This window comes from Salvelinus namaycush, chromosome 25, assembly GCF_016432855.1.
Source record: "Salvelinus namaycush isolate Seneca chromosome 25, SaNama_1.0, whole genome shotgun sequence".
Classification (NCBI taxonomy): domain Eukaryota; kingdom Metazoa; phylum Chordata; class Actinopteri; order Salmoniformes; family Salmonidae; genus Salvelinus; species Salvelinus namaycush.
The window spans coordinates 20812302-20834867 of NC_052331.1; positions in this window are offsets into that span (position 1 = coordinate 20812302).

Genomic DNA, 22566 nt, shown 5'->3' on the forward strand with positions numbered 1-22566 from the left:
TCCGTGGTATTCGCATATACTAAAATGTCATCCATAAAAACGGCAACTCCCTCAAGGCCTTGCAATGTCTCCATTTTCCTTTGGAAGAGTTCTGGAGAGCTCGAGATCCCAAACGGAAGACAGCGGAAATAGTACCTGCCAAAGGGTGTAATAAAGGTTGTCAACTTTCTGTCACAGGGTAGGGTATTTGTCAAAATCCACTTGCTGCATCCAATGTTGAGAATACGTTCTCTTTCATCGCTTCATTAATCTTTTTCAAACCCACACATACACACTTTCCCATCCAACTTCCAAGATGGCGTAGCAGTGGGATGTCTGTTTTGATTGTCTTGTCCCATCCCTTGTATATACCGTTTTTTTCTTCGTACATATTTTTAAATCTCATTTTCCATCTACGGACTGAACATACTCTCCTGAAACCTGCCTCACCCAATGTGGTATGGATCTGCTATTGTTTACACTTTAGAACCGGAACTCCTTTCAGTAGCTAGCCAGCTAACTAGCTAGTAGTCAGTTAGCCACTGCGAGCGGTCATCACCATTAACTCGGACATCTGCCAGCCTCAGCCCGGTCAACTCCTGTCAGCCTGCACAGCGCGATATCAACCCAGAGCATATCGGACTGCTTTTCTCTACCACATCTCCGGATTCCTACTGCAAGCTCTGAACTTTTACTATGGATCATCACCGCTAGTTAGCTGCTATCCGAGTGGCTACTCCTGGCTAACGTCTCTGTCCCAAAGTAAGCACAAGCTAGCCTGGAGCTAGCCTCGAACTAGGCCCATCTCCCAGCGAGATCCATCAAGCAATTCCTGGGCTTCAATTACCTCTTTTGCCAATTGGCCTGGATCCTTTGCTGCTGACACGGAGCCCCGCCGATCCATCACGACTGGTCTACCTACATAACCTTTCGAGGGGGTTTCTGTCCCGAAGCAAGCACCAGCTAGCCTCGAGCAAGGCCCATCTCCCGGCTAGCCAACAAAATCCATCAGATAATTCCTGGGCTTCAATACCTCTTCTGTCAATTGGCCTGGACCCTTTGCTGCCATCACAGAGCCCCGCCGATCCATCACGACTGGTCTGCCAACGTAAATGTTCGAGGGGGTTTCATCAGGCTCTCCTGTTGCGACGTCACCCTGAGGCCCTCCAGCCCTGCTCAATATTCCTTAGCTAGCCCTTATGTTCCACCCCCCACACATGCAGTGACCGCACCTGGCTTAAATGGGGCCTCTAGAGACAAAACCTCTCTCATCGTCACTCAATGCCTAGGCTTACCTCCACTGTACTCACTTCCTACCATACCCTTGTCTGTACATTTGCCTTGAATCTATATTTCCGCGACCGGAAACCTGCTCCTTTTACTCTCTGTTCTAGACAACCAGTTATTTTAGGCTTTAGCCGTACTCTTATCCTACTCCTCTGTTCCTCTGATGTAGAGGTTAACCCAGGCCCTGCAGCCCCCAGCATCACTCCCAATCCCCAGGTGCTCTCATTTGTTGACTTCTGTAACCGTGAAAGCTTTGGTTTCATGCATGTTAACATCAGAAGCCTCCTCCCTAAGTTTGATTTATACACTGCTTTAGCACACTCCGCCAACCCGGATGTCCTAGCAGTGTCTGAATCCTGGCTTAGGAAGGCCACCAAAATTCCTGAAATTTCCATCCCTAACTATAACATTTTCCAACAAGATAGAACTGCCAAAGGGGGTGGAGTTAGCCTGCAGAGTTCTGTCATACTATCCAGGTCTGTGCCCAAACAATTCGAGCTTCGACTTCTAAAAGTACACCTTTCCAGAAACAAGTTTCTCACCGTTGCTGCTAGTTATAGACCCCCTTCAGCCCCCAGCTGTGCCCTGGACACCATATGTGAATTGATCGTCCCCAATCTATCTTCAGAGTTCGTGCTGTTAGGTGACATAAACTGGGACATGCTTAACACCCCGGCCGTCCTACAATCTAAGCTAGATGCCCTCAATCTCACACAAATTATCAAGAAACCTACCAGGTACAAGCCTAATCCGTAACCATGGGCACCCTCTTAGATATCATCCTGACCAACTTGCCCTCTAAATACAGCTCTGCTGTCTTCAACCAGGATCTCAGCAATCACTGCCTCATTGCTTGCATGCGTAATGGGTCTGTGGTCAAACGACCACCCCTCATCACTGTCAAACTCTCCCTAAAACACTTCAGCGAGCAGGCCTTTCTAATCGACCTGGCCCGTCGGATATCCTGGAAGAATATTGACCTCATCCCGTCAGTAGATGATGCCTGGTTGCTCTTCAAAGATGCTTTCCTCTCCATCTTAAATAAGCATGCTCCATTCAAAAAATGTAGAACCATGAACAGATGTAGCCTTTGGTTCACTCCAGACCTGACTGCCCTTGACCAGCACAGCTTATTCAAACAGAAATGTGCTTCCTGTAGCACTGATTCCAAAATATTTTGGGGCACTGTAAAGTCCATGGAGAATAAGAGCACCTCCTCTCAGCTGCCCACTGCACTGGGGAAAGGAAACACTGTCACCACCCATAAATCTACGATAATCGATCATTTCAATAAGCATTTTTCCACGGCTGGCCATGCTTTCCACCTGGCAACCCCTACCCCGGCCAAAATCTCAGCACCCCCTGCAGCAACTTGCCCAACCCCCCCCCTGCCTCTTTCACCCAAATCCAGACAGCTGATGTTCTGAATGAACTGAAAAATCTGGATCCTGACAAATCAGCTAGGTTAGACAATCTGGACCCTCTTTCTAAAATGATCTGCCTAAATTGTTGCAACTGCTATTAGTAGCCTATTCAACCTCCTCTTTCGTATCGGCTGAGATCCCAAAGATTGGAAAGCTGCCGCGATCATCCCCCTCTTCAAAGGGGGAGACACCTCAGACCCGAACTGTTAAAGAAGTATATCCATCCTGCCCTGCCTTTCTAAAATCTTCAAAAGCCAAGATAATAAACAGATCACCGACCATTTTGAATCCCAACGTACCTTCTCCACTATGTAATTTGGTTTCCGAGCTGGTCATGGGTGCACCTCAGCCATGCTCAAGGTCCTAAATGATATAACAGCCATCGATAAAAGACAATACTGTGCAGCCGTCTTCATCGACCTGGCCAAGGCCTTCGACTCTGTCAATCATCGCATTCTTATTGGCAGACTCAACAGCCTTGGTTTCTCAAATGACTGCCTTGCCTGGTTCACCAACTACTTCTCAGACAGAGTTCAGTGTGTCAAATCGGAGGGCCTGTTGTCCGGACCTCTGGCAGTCCCTATGACGGTAGCACAGGGTTCAATTCCCGGGCCGACTCTTTTCTTTGTATGTATCAATGATGTCGCTCTTGCTGCTGGTGATTCTCTGATCCACGCAGATGACACCATTCTGTATACTTCTGGCCCTTCTTTGGAAACTGTGCTAACAAACCTCCAAACGAGCTTCAACGCCATACAACACTCCTTCCGAGCATGCTCTTCAACCGATTGCTGTCCGCACCCTCCTGCCCAACTAGCATCACTACTCTGGACAGTTCTGACCTAGAATATGTGGACAACTACAAATACCTACAGTTGAAGTTGGAAGTTTACATACACTTAGGTTGAAGTCATTAAAACTCATTTTTCAACCACACCACAAATTTCTTGTTAACAGGCTATAGTTTTGGAAAGTCGGATAGGACATGTACTTTATGCATGACACAAGTAATTTTTCCAACAATTGTTTACAGACATATTATTTCACTTATAATTCACTGTACCACAATTCTAGTGGGTCAGAAGTTTACATACACTAAGTTGACTGTGCCTTTAAACAGTTTGGAAAATTCCATAAAATGATGTCATGGCTTGAGAAGCTTCTGATAGGCTAATTGTCATCATTTGAGTCAATTGGAGGTGTACCTGTGGATGTATTTCAAGGCCTACCTTCAAGGCCTACCTAAACTCAGTGCCTCTTTGCCTGACATCATGGGAAAATCAAAAGAAATCAGCCAAGGCCTCAGAAAAACAATTGTAGACCTCTGGTCTGGTTCATCCTTGAGATCAATTTCCAAATGCCTGAAGGTACCACGTTCATCTGTACAAACGATAGTACGCAAGTATAAACACCATGGGACCACGCAGCCGTCATACCACTCAGGAAAGAGATGCGTTCTGTCTACTAGAGATGAACGTACTTTGTTGCGAAAAGTGCAAATCAATCCCAGAACAACAGCAAAGGACCTTGTGAAGAAGCTGGAGGAAACCGGTACAAAAGTATCTATATCCAGAGTAAAACGAGTCCTATATCGACATAACCTGAAAGGCCGCTCAGCAACGAAGAAGCCACTGCTCCAAAACCGCCATAAAGCCAGACTACGGTTTGCAACTGCACATGTGTCACACCCTGGCCTTAGTTATCTTTGTTTTCATTATTATTTTAGTTAGGTCAGGGTGTGACATGGGGAAGTTTGTGTTTTTGTATTGTCTAGGGTGTTGTATGGTTTAGGGGGTTTAGTAGAGGAGATGGTTTAGTGTTCAGTGTAGGTGTCTAGGAAAGTCTATGGTTGCCTGAATTGGGTCTCAATTAGAGACAGCTGGTTATTGTTGTCTCTGATTGGGAGCCATATTTAAGGCAACCATAGGCTTTAGCTTTTTGTGGGTAATTGTCTATGTCAGTATGTAATGGTCAGTGTCAGCACCATTTTGTTATTATAGCTTCACGGTCGTCAGTTTGTTATTTTGTTTGTTTAGTTGTATAGTGTTCGTTTCGTGTTTTTTTCCCTCTTCTGAATAAAAGAAGATGTACTTTCCACACGCTGCGCCTTGGTCCAATCTCTCACCCAAAGACGATCGTGACAGAATTACCCACCAATCCAGGACCAAGCGGCGTGTCAAGCGGCAACAGGACCCACCTACACAGGATTCATGGACATGGGAGGAGATATTGGATGGAAAGGGACCTTGGGCACAACCGGGAGAATATCGCCTCCCTCGTGAAGAGCTGGAGGCAGCTAAAGCCGAGAGGAGGCGATATGAGGAGGCAGCACGGAAGCAAGGCTGGAAGCCCGTGAGTACAACCCAAAAATTTCTTGGGGGGGGCCTTAAAGGGAGTGTGGCGAAGTCAGGTAGGAGACCTGCGCCTACTCCCTGTACTTACCGTGGAGAGCGAGAGTACGGGCAGACACCGTGTTACGCAGTAGAGCGCATGGTGTCTCCTGTACGCGTTCATAGCCCGGTTCGGTACATTCCAGCTCCACGTATCGGCCGGGCTAGATTGAGCGTTGAGCCGGATGTCATGAAGCCGGCCCAACGCATCTGGTCACCAGTGCGTCTCCTCGGGCCGGCTTACATGGCACCAGCCTTACGCATGGTGTCCCCGGTTCGCCTACATAGCCCGGTGCGGGTTATTCCACCTCCCCGCACTGGTCGGGCGACGGGGAGCATACAACCAGGTAAGGTTGGGCAGGCTCAGTGCTCAAGGGAGCCAGTACGCCTGCACGGTCCGGTATTTCCGGCGCCACCTCCCCGCCCCAACCCAGTACCACCAGTGCCTCCTCCACGCACTAGCCCTATGGTGCGTGTCTCCAGCCCTTTACCACCAGTGCCTAAACCACGCACCAAGCCTCCTGTGTGTCCCCAGAGTCCTGTGCGTCCTGTTGCTGCTCCCCGCACTAGCCCTGAGATGCGTGTCCCCAGTCCGGTACCACCAGTTCCGGCACCACGCACTAGGCCTAATGTGCGCTCCCAGGGTCCAGTATGCCCTGTTCCTTCTCCCCGCACTAGCCTGAAGGTGCGTGTCCTTAGCCCGGTGCCTCCAGTTCCGGCACCACGCACCAGGCCTACAGTGCGCCTCATCCGGCCAGAGCCATCCGTCTGCCCAGCGCCATCTGAGCCATCCGTCTGCCCAGCGCCATCTGAGCCATCCGTCTCCCCAGCGCCATCTGAGCCATCCGTCTCCCCAGTGCCGTCTGAGCCATCCGTCTGTCCAGAGCCATTAGAGCCGCCCGTCTGTCCCGAGCCGTCAGAGCCGTTAGTCAGTCAGGAGCCACTAGAGCCATTCGTCAGTCAGGATCTGCCAGAGCCGCCAACCAGACAGGATCTGCCAGAGCCGCCAACCAGACAGGATCTGCCAGAGCCGCCAACCAGACAGGATCTGCCAGAGCCGCCAACCAGACAGGATCTGCCAGAGCCGCCAACCAGACAGGATCTGCCAGAGCCGCCAACCAGACAGGATCTGCCAGAGCCGTCAGCCAGCCATGAGCGTCCAGATCCGTCAGCCAGCCATGAGCGTCCAGATCCGTCAGCCAGCCATGAGCAGCCAGATCCGTCAGCCAGCCAGAGCAGCCAGATCCGTCAGCCAGCCATGAGCAGCCAGATCCGTCAGCCAGCCATGAGCAGCCAGATCCGTCAGCCAGCCATGAGCAGCCAGATCCGTCAGCCAGCCATGAGCAGCCAGATCCGTCAGCCAGCCTTGAGCAGCCAGATCCATCAGCCAGCCATGAACAGCCAGATCCGTCAGCCAGCCATGAGCAGCCAGATCCGTCAGCCAGCCATGAGCCGTCCAGCCAGGATCCGCCAGAGCCGTCCAGCCAGGATCCGCCAGAGCCGTCATTCAGTCCGGAGCTGCCGTCCCTCAGTCCGGAGCTGCCCCTTATCCTGGTGCTGCCCCTTATCCCGGTGCTGCCCCTTATCCCGGTGCTGCCCCTTATCCCGGTGCTGCCCCTTAGTCCGGTGCTGCCCCTTAGTCCGGTGCTGCCCCTTAGTCCGGTGCTGCCCCTTAGTCCGGTGCTGCCCCTTAGTCCGGTGCTGCCCCTTATTCCAGTGGGGTTAAGAAAGCGGGTAGTGACTATGGTGGGGTGGGGACCACGACCAGTGCCAGAGCCGCCACCGTGGACAGACGCCCACCCAGACCCTCCCCTAGACTTTATGCTGGTGCGCCCGGAGTTCGCACCTTAAGGGGGGGGTTATGTCACACCCTGGCCTTAGTTATCTTTGTTTTCATTATTATTTTAGTTAGGTCAGGGTGTGACATGGGGAAGTTTGTGTTTTTGTATTGCCTAGGGTGTTGTATGGTTTAGGGGGTTTAGTAGAGGAGATGGTTTAGTGTTCAGTGTAGGTGTCTAGGAAAGTCTATGGTTGCCTGAATTGGGTCTCAATTAGAGACAGCTGGTTATTGTTGTCTCTGATTGGGAGCCATATTTAAGGCAACCATAGGCTTTAGCTTTTTGTGGGTAATTGTCTATGTCAGTATGTAATGGTCAGTGTCAGCACCATTTTGTTATTATAGCTTCACGGTCGTCAGTTTGTTATTTTGTTTGTTTAGTTGTATAGTGTTCGTTTCGTGTTTTTTTCCCTCTTCTGAATAAAAGAAGATGTACTTTCCACACGCTGCGCCTTGGTCCAATCTCTCACCCAAAGACGATCGTGACAACATGGGGACAAAGATCGTACTTTTTGGAGAAATGTCCTCTGGTCTGATGAAACAAAAATAGAACTGTTTGGCCATAATGACCACCGTTATCTTTGGTGGAAAAATGGGGATGCTTGCAAGCCGAAGAACACCATCCCAACCGTGAAGCACGGGGATGGCAGCATCATGTTGTGGGGGTGCTTTGCTGCAGGAGGGACTGGTGCACTTCACAAAATAGATGGCATCATGAGGCAGGAAAATGATGTGGATGTATTGAAGCAACATCTCAAGACATCAGTCAGGAAGTTAAAGCTTGGTCGCAAATGGGTTTTCCAAATGGACAATGACCCCAAGCATACTTTCAAAGATGTGGCAAAATGGCTTAAGAACAACAAAGTCAAGGTATTGGAGTGGCCATCACAAAGCCCTGACCTCAATCCCATAGAACATTTGTGGGCAGAACTGAAAAAGCATGTGCGAGCAATGAGGCCTACAAACCTGACTCAGTTACACCAGCTCTATCAGGAGGAATTGGCCAAAATTCACCCAACTTATTTATTGTGGGAAGCTTGTGGAAGGATACCCTAAACGTTTGACCCAAGTTAAACAACTTAAAGGCAATGCGTTCCAAATACTAATTTAGTGTATATACACTTCTGACCCACTGGGAATGTGATGAAAGAAATAAAAGCTGAAATGAATCATTCTCTCTACTATTATTCTGACATTTCACGTTCTTAAAATAAAGTGGTGATCCTAACTGACCTAAAACAGGGAATTTTTACTTGGATTAAATGTGAAATGGTGAAACTGAGTTTAAATGTATTTGGCTTAGGTAGGTGTCTGGTTAGACTGTAAACTCTTTCCAGACTCACATTAAGCATCTCCAGTCCAAAATTAAATCTAGAATCGGCTTCCTATTTTGCAACAAAGCCTCCTTCACTCATGCCACCAAACATACCCTCGTAAAACTGACTTTGCTACTGATCCTTGACTTCGGCAATGTTATTTACAAAATAGGCCCCAACACTCTATTCAGAAAACTTGATTTAGTCTATCACAGTGCCATCTGTTTTATCACCAAAGCCCCATATAATACCCACTACTGCGACCTGTATGCTCTCGTTGGCTGGCCCTCACTACATATTCCTCGCCAAACGCACTTTCTCCTGGTCATCTATAAGTCTTTGCTAGGTAAAGCCCCGCCTTATCTCAGCTCACTGGTCACCATAGCAACACCTACCCGTAGCACACGCTCTAGCAGGTATATTGCACTGGTCATCCCCAAAGCCAACACTTCCTTTTTCCGCCTTTCCTTCCAGTTCTCTGCTGCCAATGACTGGACCAAATTGCAAAAAACCTCTGAAGCTGGAGTCTTATATCTCCCTCTCTAACTTTAAGCATCAGCTGTCAGAGCAGCTTACGATCATTTTACCTGTACACAGCCAATCTGTAAATAGCACACCTGACTACCTCATCCCCATATTATTACTTACCCTCTTGCTCTTTTGCACCCCAGTGTCTCTACTTGTACATCATCATCTGCACATCTATCACTCCAGTATTAATGCTAAATTGTAATTATTTTCGCCTCTATGGCCTATTTATTGCCTACCTCCCTACTCTTCTACATTTGCACACACTGTACATATATATTTATTTTGTGTTATTGACTGTACGTTCGTTTGTGTAACTGTTGTTTTTGTCACACTGCTTTGCTTAATCTTGGCCAGGTCGCAGTTGTAAATGAGAACTTGTTCTCAACTGGCCTACCTGGTTTAAATACATAAAGGTGTAAAAAAATGTAAAAATAAATATATATATATTTCTTTAAGACAGGCACCATGGGTGCACACCTATCTTTTGGTTGTCACCTTCTCCACAATGTCATTTTCCTCCATTCTACACAACTCCTCTTTCACCTTCTGCATATGTGGTATTGAAATTCTGTGCGCTGTGTGCGCTGTGTGCATTGCGCGCTGTGTGCATTGCATATGACTATTCTCTTTCAGTTGTATTTTCACTGGTTCAGTGTTGAGCAAGCCATGTTCTCCTAATGCGTCATAAACCTATTTGATGCGTTTCACCAGGCAAATCTCGGCTGCTGTTGACCGGCTGAGTTAGTTGTTCACACACGGTCCCTGAACGACATACTGGGAAGGAATAGTGCTTTTCTTTGTATGTGGTGGTCACTTGAAATTGCCCTAAACAATTCAACTGGCCCCTGGGACTTCACAGAGTAATGGTAGACAGCTGGAATGAGCATATCAAATGTCTCTTCAAACATAACACTAGCGTCTGTTCCAGCGTAAATTTTTCATTTTCAGGTGTTGCACCACTGAGAAATTGCACTGTCCGTTGGTCATCACTCCTACCGGCATTGCTAACGGATGCCAAAAAATATGCTTGGTCGTAATATTCTGTGGCACATTCTTTCCCAATATCCTGTTTTCTGACACTTGTTGCATGTCGACTTGAAAGCTGGACATCTTTCCTGCTTTTTATGTTGCATTTTCCAACACAGGGTTGCATTTTCCTTCTGCACGCTCTGTGTTCCTTAAATCTCTGTTTTCATTCCATTTTATGTGCCATTTTGCATTCTTGTGCCCCCTTGTGATCTCCTGCACATCACGCAGCTTCTCCCTGCCTGCTTAGTTGCATGCTAACTTCCTTTGACAGACTTCTTGTACAATAGTTGCTAACGTGAGATCTGCAGTTTGTGAGACGGTCCTTTATCCAGTATGCCCACGACAATCCGGTCCCGAATATATGCTCATCTCTATTCGCACCAGTCACAATACTCTGAAAGCATGTAAAGGGCTCTGATAAATGCCTCTGTACTCGTTGATTAAAAACAGGCACGTTCTTGAATAACATCCTGTTTGTGGGGGAAAAAGTAGTCATCATATTTCCTCATGCCAATTTCAAAGTCTTCTTTCTCATCCTCCGATGCAAAGATGAATGATTTGAAAATGTTCTTTGCCTCGCTGCCCATGGAATATGAGGGAACTGACCTGTACATCACCATCTTCCTGATCCAACTTGGACACGGTTCTGAATCTCATAACCTTGTTTCCAACCTGTCCATCTGTCGGTTTATCAAAGCTAAAGTTTTGCGGTGGGTCAAACTTCGCCAGAGTCTACTTTCTTAGTAGGATGTGAGCCTGTCATCCCGCTTCTGACACCATGTAATATAATGTGAATGTCCAGTCAAGAGTACCTTTCTCGGTAAGTTGTTTTAATGCCTCAAGATAACTGACGTACTGCTTTAAGACATCCCGTAACACTGTCGTGAATACTACGACAATGCCCTGAAATCCTTTTTATATACAGTCATTTCGTTTCAACAAAAACCTTGTCTGGGTGGTGGCCTGGGACATTTAAAACCTGATTGGCACATAGTCATCTCAGCATTTTCCTTAAATGTTTTACTCTCGCACACAATGTATTTTTTTCTCTCTCTATCAGCTGCATAAGGGACAAACTCAACGCAGAGGGCTGAATTCGCTTTAAGTCGAGTGTCGCTCCTAAAGGAATCCTAATAAATAATATAAGAGTGAGGGAAGAGTGATGTGACATAAAACATAAAGGCTAGGAAGTGTTGCGCCTACTATTGTGGGAGCAAACAGATACATTTGTGTGATACAACAAAGGGTTTATGGGTGGAAAGAGGTTTACATGCTAGAGCCCCAAAGTCATTAAACCTTCAGTTGACTCATGCCATCCATCACTGATCCCAATCATCATTGATTTTGACAAACAAATCGGTCAATCTGTGAGACCCTCTGGCATTCAAAATCCTGATGAGGCCCTCGAGCCAAAAGGTTTGCCCACCCCTGCTGTAACTGCAGCTTTATATTTTGAAGTTTATACTGTAGGTCTTCAAGACCAAGGTCTGTCATGTTCTGTTCATTGGCCATTTGCTAACACATCAAGAAACACTTTCTTAAATGCTATGTCCTGCTTGGCAATAATGACATTGTGAGATTTTGGAAGACAATGCATTCGCTATCTTTACTAGCAACACATACTGTCACTGGTTATAGTGGGAGTAAAACATTATGGGACCACCATGGATCCACCACGATGGTCAAATGGGATTATTAACCCAGAAATGTCTTTCATAAAACTCATCTCCCAGGGTTTGAGATCTACAAAACCTAGCAGGTGATTTTTGCTCCCCACAAATAATCTAATTTGACTTTGCTTCCGGTTTCCTCTTCCCTCTGTGTAGACTGGAGGGAGAGGAAAGGAAGAAAGACCACCCCTTGTTTTAGTAAGGCTCAGGAGCTGAGGGTGAGAATGAATGCTCATTACAGGATTAGCAGAGTCCAGAGAATGACTCAAGGGAAGAATTGACGTGGGTCTGGCACATTGACATCTCCACTGCATAAAGCATTAGTGAAGAGGTATCTAGCTAGCAGAGACGGTCTGTCCCAGTGAGTCTTAAACCTCCCCCCTGTAGATTAAACGGAACTCAGGAGAATTGCTTTGGCCTTTCAATGGAGGGAATTATACATACATTTAGCATGGATCTCTCTAATCATAAAGTAATGAGCAGCAGCTGACAAATGCATTTTAAAATAGCAGCTTACATACACACTTATGTATTCTATACAAATCAGCACTTGCAGAAACTACAATTCTTCCTCTACACGTTAAGTGGATATTTTTTGCAGAACCACCATCTTTTCCAGGTCTTTAGCCAGCTACACCTTCTGAGGCACTAACATAGTCAATTGCTAGACTGCAGTGAATTGATCGTGGAGCAGTGAAATTGTTTCCACAGGGTTCCACTCTCCTGTTTAGTTCCATCTTAGAGCTGGAGCAATGAGTGGCTAGGAGAGGTCCAATGGTAATGTGATAGATACCTTGGTGATAATAAAAAGGACACCACTGCTCATTAAAGCTCAAACAATAAAACCATTGAAAATGTGGCGTCAGGGCTCTTGCTTTAGCACACCCCTGGCCGTATAGAGAGGCTCTAAAGCAGCGTGAATAAAACAAATTAACTTGCACTTATTCACAGCAGCAGTGCTCACCACAGGCAAAAGCAGCTTCAGAGGATCCAACAGCAGAGGCAGCAGGAGTAGAAGCACAAACAGTAGCAGATGTGAAGACTATGACAACAGAGATGGATTGAAAGTGCTGAACAATTTCCCTTTACCTTTCCTCTCCAAACAGATGATAAGGTGTGTGAACAGTGAGCTGTGATCAGACTCTCCCTCTTCATTTTGCTTCCCACCCCATCTGTCAACTGCTGCTCCCAATCCACCTCAGTGGAGTCATCTCCCCAATCCACCAGGTTGCTGCCTTACTTGTCTGCTGCAGCTCTGGAGTGGGCTTCTGATTGGCTGACTAAACACACACACTCTCTCTCTCTCTCTCTCTCTCTCTCTCTCTCTCTCTCTCTCTCTCTCTCTCTCTCTCTCTACATCTGCTGCATCAGTGACTAAGGTGGAACAAGCTCAAAGCAGAGGGTTGAATATGCTTTAAGGTGAGTGTTGCTCCTAAAGGAATCCTAATGAATAATATAAGACTGAGAGTGAATGGGAGGGAGGGAAGAGTGATGTGCAGCAAAGATCGTGAAGCCCCTCCAGACCATAGGGCATTTTTAACTGAGATGAAAGCGAATGTGTCGGCACATAAAAAAAATAAAGGGGAGGGAGGGTTGCGCATAGTATCGTGGAAGAAAGCAAAGAGATGAGAATGTGATATAACAAAGGGCTTATGGGAGGAAAACTAGGTTTACATACCAGAGCCCCAAAGTCATCAAACCTTCACAGTTGACTCCCATGCCATCCATCATCTTTGCCCGGTATCCACCCACATCTTCAAAGGCTAGGGAGGTGATTTATCTTTTCAGACTCATTTATTTATTTACCTCTGCCAACATTATGAGTGGCCCTGTTGGTGGGCCCCAGGTTGAGTTATGTAACACTGTAGGGGAGACCGGGGTTGGTTGTCACACTGTTACTCTTGTGTGTATTTCTCAGCACCAGTATAACTTACAAGACTATTTTCAATATTAGGAGAAACCAAGGTCCTGGGTTGGAATTGGGAACATTTTGATCCTCATATCTTATTCCAACATGGCGTTATAAGCCATGAAATACAATCTGTCCACTTGTGACAACTAGCCCAATCGCGGGGTTGGATGTCACACAGTGCGTTGTTGGTTGTCACAATGTTTAATGTTTGTGACTTTTGTCACAGGAAATGAATCAATATAGTATACAATGTTTTAGAAATAGCTTTTCTCTGACAAAAAACAGCATTTTATGCCGTGAGAATAAATGTGTGTGTACTGTATGTGTGTGTGTTTGCACACACACATACTCTTCAACAAACATAATTGTTCATGGATACTCCCATCATTCAACGATTTACAAAGAAAATACAGAGATTTTTATTTTTACCTTCACCTATGAAAAACATACACTGAGTGTACAAAACATTAAGGACACCTGCTCTTTCATTGACATAGACTGACCAGGTAAATCCAGTTGAAAGCTACGATCCCTTATTGATGTCACTTGTTAAATCCACTTCAGTCAGTGTAGATTAAGGGGAGGAGACAGGTTAAAGAGTTAAAACGTTTTTGTGTATGTGTGCCACTCAATATTAGGAAGGTGTCCTTAAATTCCCCTCACCTCAACGTTTTGTCATACTGACATGAATTGACCAGGTGGATGAGTTATTTCAAAGAATTCACAATTTTAGTCATGCTAGAAAATATTTGATCCACGATGATGAGGCGTTAGGCTATACGTGCAACATATAATTGAATGAGAGGGTTATACTATTGGGAGGCCCTTTTTAAAAGCATTTTCAATGTATGGGGATACTGTATGATATCTACATCAGCATATCACAAAGCATGATCGCTCATCAAATAAATCAATGTTTAATGCAAACTGGTTTAGCCAAGCCCTTGAGACAGTAATTCCTTTAAAATGAGTGGACCTGACAAGGTCCTATTATCCAATATCTTAATTCGGCATCAGTGTTAGATGGTGTCAGGGAGTATTTTGCCTAAGAGGAAGACATCAATTACTTCAACTGACTTAAATATCACAATTTCAAATAATTTGAATTTGACGAGACAAGTTACAGAAATGATAAAAAGAGAGAGTGTGTGTAATATCTTCAAAATGGAACATTGGAACTATACTACATGATATTTGCACTGTATGGCCCATAGTTTTCCTGATCTCATAGTCAGCACAAAAAACTCCTGGCCTTGGTTATTATATGCAATATGCCTGTGTATCCATACCATGGTTCATGTCTTATTTGTCTAAGCTTTGACAAGGGCTTTAGTAATTTAAATGAATGCATTACAATGGGTTTAGTGATGAAAGCTTTCCCTCGTGCTCATTTTCCATCCAGAAATGTGCTTTCTTTCCAGGCAGCTAGGCAGCTGGCAATTTAGAAGAGGAGGGCACGCACATGGTGTAGCCTTCTCTTATCTTTTGAAATTGTGAATAAATGTCACATTGCAATTCCACAGTTGGGCATTAGTCAAAGATGACAAATGGGCACTGATACTAGTCATTTATTTTCATGGCTGTGGTAGTGGTGGTGTGTGACTGAGATTACAAAAGGGGTGGCATTAATCTAGGTGAGGCAGTCACTTTAGTGGGCCAGAACTACTGCAAGGTCAACATCCTGGGTCGCTCAAGCATGCAGGGGTTCAAGAAAGCACAAGCTGAGCTCTGATATAGGGGGCAACAAGAAAATCATATCTACTATATTGAGTTCATAGTATAGCACTAATAACTGTTATTTGAATGGCAAAATTGAGCAGGGCAATATATTATTACATCTTGGAACTCTATTTGATTCTCTACAAAGTTTAGAGGAGGGTAACTAATTTTCCCCTCCCGGTGTGAACATACTAACACATCTCTGGATAAACATTTACTACAGTATCTTAGAACATAATCTATCTGACAGGTCATTGTAATGTTAAAATTGTTCCAATTTACCCTTCCCATGAGGTAGGTTGTCGTCTGAGATAATTTCTCTCTCTAGTTCAAGCTAAACTAGGAAACGACATCAGGCATTTGATGGAAACTTCTTTTAAAGTTTCTTTCTTCTCCACTGACTCTGAGCAGTTGAGTGAGCCACTTACATCACATAGAGTTCCCATCATAACTTCCCTCTCTTTCTTCTTCACTCAACTTCATGTGCTTTGTACTTCTCTTTGCACATAAAAGTGTGCTCGCTCTAGGTTTCTCCTCAGGAGCTAGCTACCAACTTATAACCCTTCCGAATCCACCAAACTGCTCTCAACATTTGGGGACTGTTATACTATACTATACTATCCAATTTCCTGTCACCCTACATTCCCTCATCCTCTGACACTGGGGTGTCAGATAAATTAGGAATGGAGGAATGGAGCCTTACAGAGACTTGACAGTCTTCTATCTCATCAGCTTGTTATTTCTGTGGCCACATTTCCATCGCTGTCTGGGATCACCGGTATAGGTCCATCAAATATTCCTGTGGACATTCTCAGTGACAGGGCGCCTTTCTGAGTAAGTGATAGAGTGGCTAAAGAGCAGACAACTGGCAGGCGGCATCAGCATCAATCTGTTGTTATTCTGACTGGGTGCCTGGGAAGCTGTGGGTGTAGTGGTGCTGAAGCAAGGGAGTTTTTTTTTCTTTCTTCCTGTTGCTCTATTCTCAATGTGTTCTCACAGAATGACCTGATGTCTGTTTGGTTTTGTTAGAGTTTGTTTTGGAGTTTGATAGGTGGCTGTGTTAGTTTTGTTAGACCTGTCTAAAAACATGAGTACTAATCCACATCATTCTAGTAAAAATCATTCTACTAGATGTGTCAAGACGTGCCATAGGGAGATAAGTCATAGTTTTGGGACTATGTGAATGGAATATAATCATGTATACCTCTATACACATGCATTTTCATGCTAGTAACCGTCACACAATTCGACAATGAAGCTTTCCTTGAAACATCCAAGTCGAATATGACGCACTATGCATTCAAGTTGCACACAGTATCTATTCTTAGACCACACTACTGTTGGTTTATCCTAGGGAATGGGAAATGTGTGTTACATAAACACCATTTTGGAATGTTGCTGAAATGACCAGATCGGTTTGGGATTGTCTGTTGTGTAAATGTTACCTCTGCAAATTTTTACTTTTGCTGAGCACACTCCTGGTAGGCCATAATTGCCTGGAATACTCTGGAGAGCATGCCTTAATATTATATAGGAATGCCAGTGGAGCTGCCAAAGCTGGACAGAAACAGGGCAGCCAAAGTAACAGGTCATATACCAAATACAGCGGTACGATAAATAATATAAAGTACAAAATTGCATATATTGGTATCTGTCAATATCAAAATGGTCTTCCAATTTGGGTAACATATCCCATAACAGCACATAATAGTTATCAACTGTATGGCAGACCTTTCATGTTATGACTGATAAGTCTGACAATTATCCACACATCATGATATTAACATGAAAGTGTTATGAACGTGTCTAGCAATTATCCCCAATGCAATTACCTTTGGTCATTAGGATTTGGGGCTTGAGTACAATGCCAGTCTGAGCCTCATCACACATAGTCATTACTCAACTGCAGACCCTGATGAGACAGTGCTGTAAAGATGGATGTCTGCATATCAGCATACTGCAATATTGAGATGTCCACGTTTGTGTTTGTGCCTTAGCCTACCCTCTCCTGAAGACAGCTTCTGAACTACTTTGTGAGCTAAATGACAGTGGAAGTGTCCCCATTATAAACATATTTAAAGAACAGCTGCTGTTCATTAAGGGATACTTCGGGATTTTGGCAATGAATCCTTTTATCTACTTCCCCAGAGTCAGATGAACTAGTGGATGCCATTTTTATTTCTCTGTGTCCAGTATGAAGGAAGTTAGAGGTAGTTATGCGAGCCAATGCTAACTAGCGTTAGCGCAATGACGAAGTCTATGGGTATCTGCTAGAAACTACCTCTAACTTTCTTCATACTGGACACAGACATAACTATTGTATCCACTAGTTCAGCTGGGGAAGTAGATAAAGAGCCTCATTGCCAAAATCCCAAAGAAACCCTTTAACAAAAAGACAGCTGCTTGATGGGTTCTGGGGAGAAGATGGGACTCTTTACTGAGAGACAGCTGATAAAAGGTAAGATTGAACCAAACCTGATAAGATGGGAGATGAAAGCTGTTGAGCTGCTAATCTCCCAAAATGTGTTAAACTAGTTTATTATGGTGGGTATTTCTCTGGACTGCCAGTCAGTTGGTAGAGTTCCTCCTCAGATGTCAGAGGGAGATTTACACTCTAAGCTGTCATGCTGAGAAGCTGCAACTGAAGTCAAATAAAAACCACATGAGATCAAACCCACAGCACTTTTAATGGTGGACAACTTCATCAACAGTCAGTTAGGTCAGGCCAGAGAATCATCACTCGATGGTTTGAGTAGGTGTTGGACTGTTATATGGTCTGCGTCCCAAATGGCACCCTATTCCTTATAAAGTGCACTACTTTTGGCCACATTAGAGAGGGTGTAATATCCCAGCATTATTCTACAGTACATTCTCCACATATGATTTGAGATCCTGTTGTCTGTTTGAGGTATACCAGAGGTACTGGATACAATGACGAGATGCTTGTGTCTCTACCATAACAATGAGATTCATTGTCCACAGAGCGGAACAGCGGGCTGTCAAACTGGTGGATACATCTTGTTATTTGAATACTTTTTTGAATATTCAATGAGGGGGGTTGACATCAACCGCCTGTATTCAATGGAGAGTGAGATGCTAGACTCATGAATATGCATAGACGTCTCGAACTTCTACAGGGACAACTCCGATATAAAGTGTTTTTTCTTAAAGGTTTCTGGGATGTCGCGTGTTCTACTTATATCAGTACACTAGTAACAACCTAATCATTACGAAACTTCCATTAGATCAAATAAGCCTCACATATCAAAATAGAAATATATTTTTTTATCTTGACTAAATTCAACTCTCTCTTATTGCCCCCCCATATAAAAACGACTCATTTGCTTAACAATGAATGATCTGCTTAACATGGACAGATTTTGGGCAGAGTAAAAATCCTCACGCTTCGTCTCTTCCTCTCTGTGTATACTGCCTTATGTGGTATGAAAAGCGATTCACAAGCCAGCTGCAGCTGTCAGTGCTAGTGCATCCACTCTAAGAACCTCAACAGACAGAGGAGCACTCCATACCTGGCTGTACCATTAACACTTAGGATACACTTTATTCTGAGGTATAGTATTTCCAGGATATTGCTGAGAAACTAAGTAAGCATAATTAAATGTTGCCTATATATATTCACCAATTATTTTGTGTTTTCACACTGTGAATGAAGGTGCACACATGCATTCATTATAATGAAATACATAAGTGTGTAGTACACCACCCTGCCAATACACACACATGCCTGGTCGCACGCTTGTGCACAAGCACACACACACACACACACACACACACACACACACACACACACACACACACACACACACACACACACACACCTATCGACAGCCTCAGAACCTTGAAGTTATCCAGCCATGCGAACTGAAACTGAATTAAGTGAGCTGCCCTTACCCTCTGATGTTTCTTTTTGATGTACTCCTCGCTAGTCTGTCAGTTCATGTAAATGGCTGTTTTCACTTCAATTGCTTCATCACTAAAGACCCTCATTGTACACAGCATTTTTAAATACTTTTTACTGCCTCTTCTGAATTCCTCTCTTACATGTTATTGTCGGTCTTTTCCACCGCATCCTCTGTACATTCCATGCCTATCCGGTGTATGTGACAATAAAACATATTTTTCCCCCTCTCAATGTCTCTTATAAGACAACACAACAAAAGCCATCCCTTCTGAGTGAAAATTCCCTCAGCCGGAAATAGCTTTCTTGACAGTCACACACAAAGCATTCTTTAAAAGTAACTGAAAACAAAATTTTCTATCAACAAGAAAATCTCAGGACTGTTCCGCCCTACCTGTTTCACTTTCATTGAAATCTCATGGCTCCATCTCAAAGGCGCGTGACTCAGGTACAGAAACCACATGCAGAGAGAGGAATGCAATGCACACGCTGCATTCCGGATGCTATAAAGAATGAACAAATCCAGAGCTCCAGTCACCCACGAGACCTAGGGATGTGAATTGTCCTCATTTGAGCACCGCCACAAACAGGAAAAAATGTCCATTACATGAAAATGTTTAAATATACAGGGGAAAAGAAGAGTATGACAGCACATGACTCTGGCAGTCTGCTCTCTCCCCCTCTTGCTCTTGGTTCTCCTCTTTCTCACTCTCTTTCTTTCTCGGTCCCCCCTCTCTCCTCTCTATTGCTCTATTTTTCTCTCTCTGTCCCTCTCTCTACCCCCCCTCTCTCTCACACGCACGCACACACACACTCAGACTCTGCTGTGCTCTTGCACTCCCACTACTGTTGTGTAATCAATTGGGTCTGATGGAAAATACAGTTTTTTAATCGCTTTGGTGCAATTTTCACAAGTATATGGTACATTGTCACAACTCAGTACAAAACTGAAAACAGATCATCAAAAAGGCAGTTGACTAAGTACAACACACAAAACATACAGTCATCTAGAAATATTGTACATGTTTCACATTGCCATACATGTTCATATGAAGTAATTGCCTTTCACAATGTAATGCTCACATTTCTTTTGATTTGATTCTCTTCTCTTTTGTTAAAATACATTTTACTATTACTTAAGCCAACTGCTGTTAATTGATGATCACTTAAACGTTTGGTAAACCTAGAGATTTGACATGTAAACTGCTTTGTCTACTACAAACTTTGAGAACTACACTGAACAAAAATATAAACTCAACATGTAAAGTTTTGGTCCCATATGTCCAATTTTCCAAACACAAAAAAAGCTTATTTTACATCCATGTTAGTGAGCATTTCTCCTTTGCCAAGATAATCCATTAAACAGCATGATCCTTACACAGGTGCACTTTGTGCTGGGAACAATAAAAAGCCACTCTAAAATGTTCAGTTTTGTCACACAACACAATGGCAACAATCACAGTTTCAACTGTGCCGGGCAGATGGCAGACATGGTGATGTGCGGGTGGGTGGTTTGCTGGTGTCAACGTTGTGAACAGAGTTCCCAATGGTGGTGGTGGGGTTATGGTATGGGTAAGCATAAGCTACGGACAACAAACACAATTGCATTATATCAAGGACAATTTAAATGCACAGAGATACCGTGATGAGATCCTGAGGTCCATTGTCGTGCCTTTCATTTCCCGGCCATCACCTCATGTTGCATGGCCCCATGTTACAAGGATCTGTACTGGATCTGTACAGAATTCCTGGAAGCTGAACATTTTCCAGTTATTCCATGGCCTGCATACTCACCAGTCACCCATTGAGCATGTTTGGGATGTCCTGGATCGAAGTGTACGACAGCGTGCTCCAGTTCCCGCAACTTCACATAGCCATTGAAGAGGAGTGGGACAACATTCCACCGGCCAAAGTCAAAAGCCTGATCACTTCTATGCAAAGGAGATGTGTCGCGCTGCATGAGGCAAATGGTGGTTACACCACATACTGACTGATTTTCTGATCTGTGCACCTACCTTTTTTTTTATTTTTTTTAAATGCCCCCTTTTCTCCCTAATTGGTAGTTACAGTCTTGTCCCATCGATGCAACTCCCCTACAGACTCGGGAGAGGCGAAGGTCGAGAGCCGCACCAATGTGCCGGAGGAAATATTGTCCAGATGGCGACCGTAGTTAGCTTGCAGGTTCCTGGCCCACCACAAGGAGTTGATAGAGCACGATGGGACAAGGAAATCCCGGCCAAACCCTCCCCTAACACGGACGACGCTAGGCCAATTGTGCGCTGCCTCATGGGTATCCCGGTCATGGCCGGCTGTGACACACCCTGGGATCGATCTCGGGTCTGTAGTGACGCCTCAAGCAATGTGATGCAGTGCCTTAAACCGCTGTGCCACCCGGGAGGCTCACCCTACCTTTTCTTTTAAGGTAAACATGACCAATCATGTTAAATCCATAGATAGGGCCTAATTTATTTATTTCAATAGACTGGTTTTCTTAAATGGACTGTAACTCAGTAAAATATTTGAAATTGTTGCATGTTGCGTTTATATTTTTGTTCAGTGTACCTAATGAAAATGTATGTCTGTAAAGTAGAAACATAAAAGTATAATGTACAGTTCCAGTCATAAGTTTAGACACACCTACTCATTCAAGGGTTTTTCTATATTTGTATTATTATTCTACAATGTATAAAATAGTACAAATAAAGAAAAACCCTTGAATGAGTAGGTATGTCCAAACTTTTGACTGGTACTGTATGTCAGACATGGCTTTTCCCCAGGTGCATGAACAATGAAGATATTTACTGCAATTCTGATGCAAACTAGTGGCTGCTAAACATTGTTTCTTTCATTTCTTTCACTTGATTACACTGTGAAAGATTATAACACCTTTGATCACACCTGGAATAGAAATTATGGAAATGTGATGTTCACTCATTTTTTATGAGTGGTGCCTAATATGAAAACAGCGTGATGTATTGTAATTAACAGTACTGTAGCATACTACATTCAAACGGCAATTTTGAAACATGTTTTGCTATTAGATTAAATGGTTTTTAAAATGAGAAGATAAAATATCATTATGTTGTGTACTTGTGATTAAACCAATGTACTCATTATATTTCACATTAAACGTATATTTTGGATCAAAGGTTGTGTGGTGAAAGATGTCTACAAATGAAATGAATGCACAATTAAAGGTTTTGAATGTAAGACTGGCTGCGTTACAAGTGTTACCTATTTGTACTAAGAGTTTTTTTTAAATTCATCACATACTTGTGAAAATTGTACCAAAGCGAATAAAAAAACTGTAATAGGACTCAATTTAACAAGAAAATCAAAATGAGGCTGCTGCTACTGTACTGATTGGATTACATTACACCAATTAGAAATTTGGCAGAGTTTGTCAGAGAAATTTGGCACACCCCCCCCCACCCCCAAAAAAACAGCAGCATGTATACCATTGAGACCGCCCAAATTGATGCATATGAGCATCTAGAAACATCTATTTAAAATGCAAAGGGTGTGAAGGGGACTGACTGGCACCTTCCTTAGG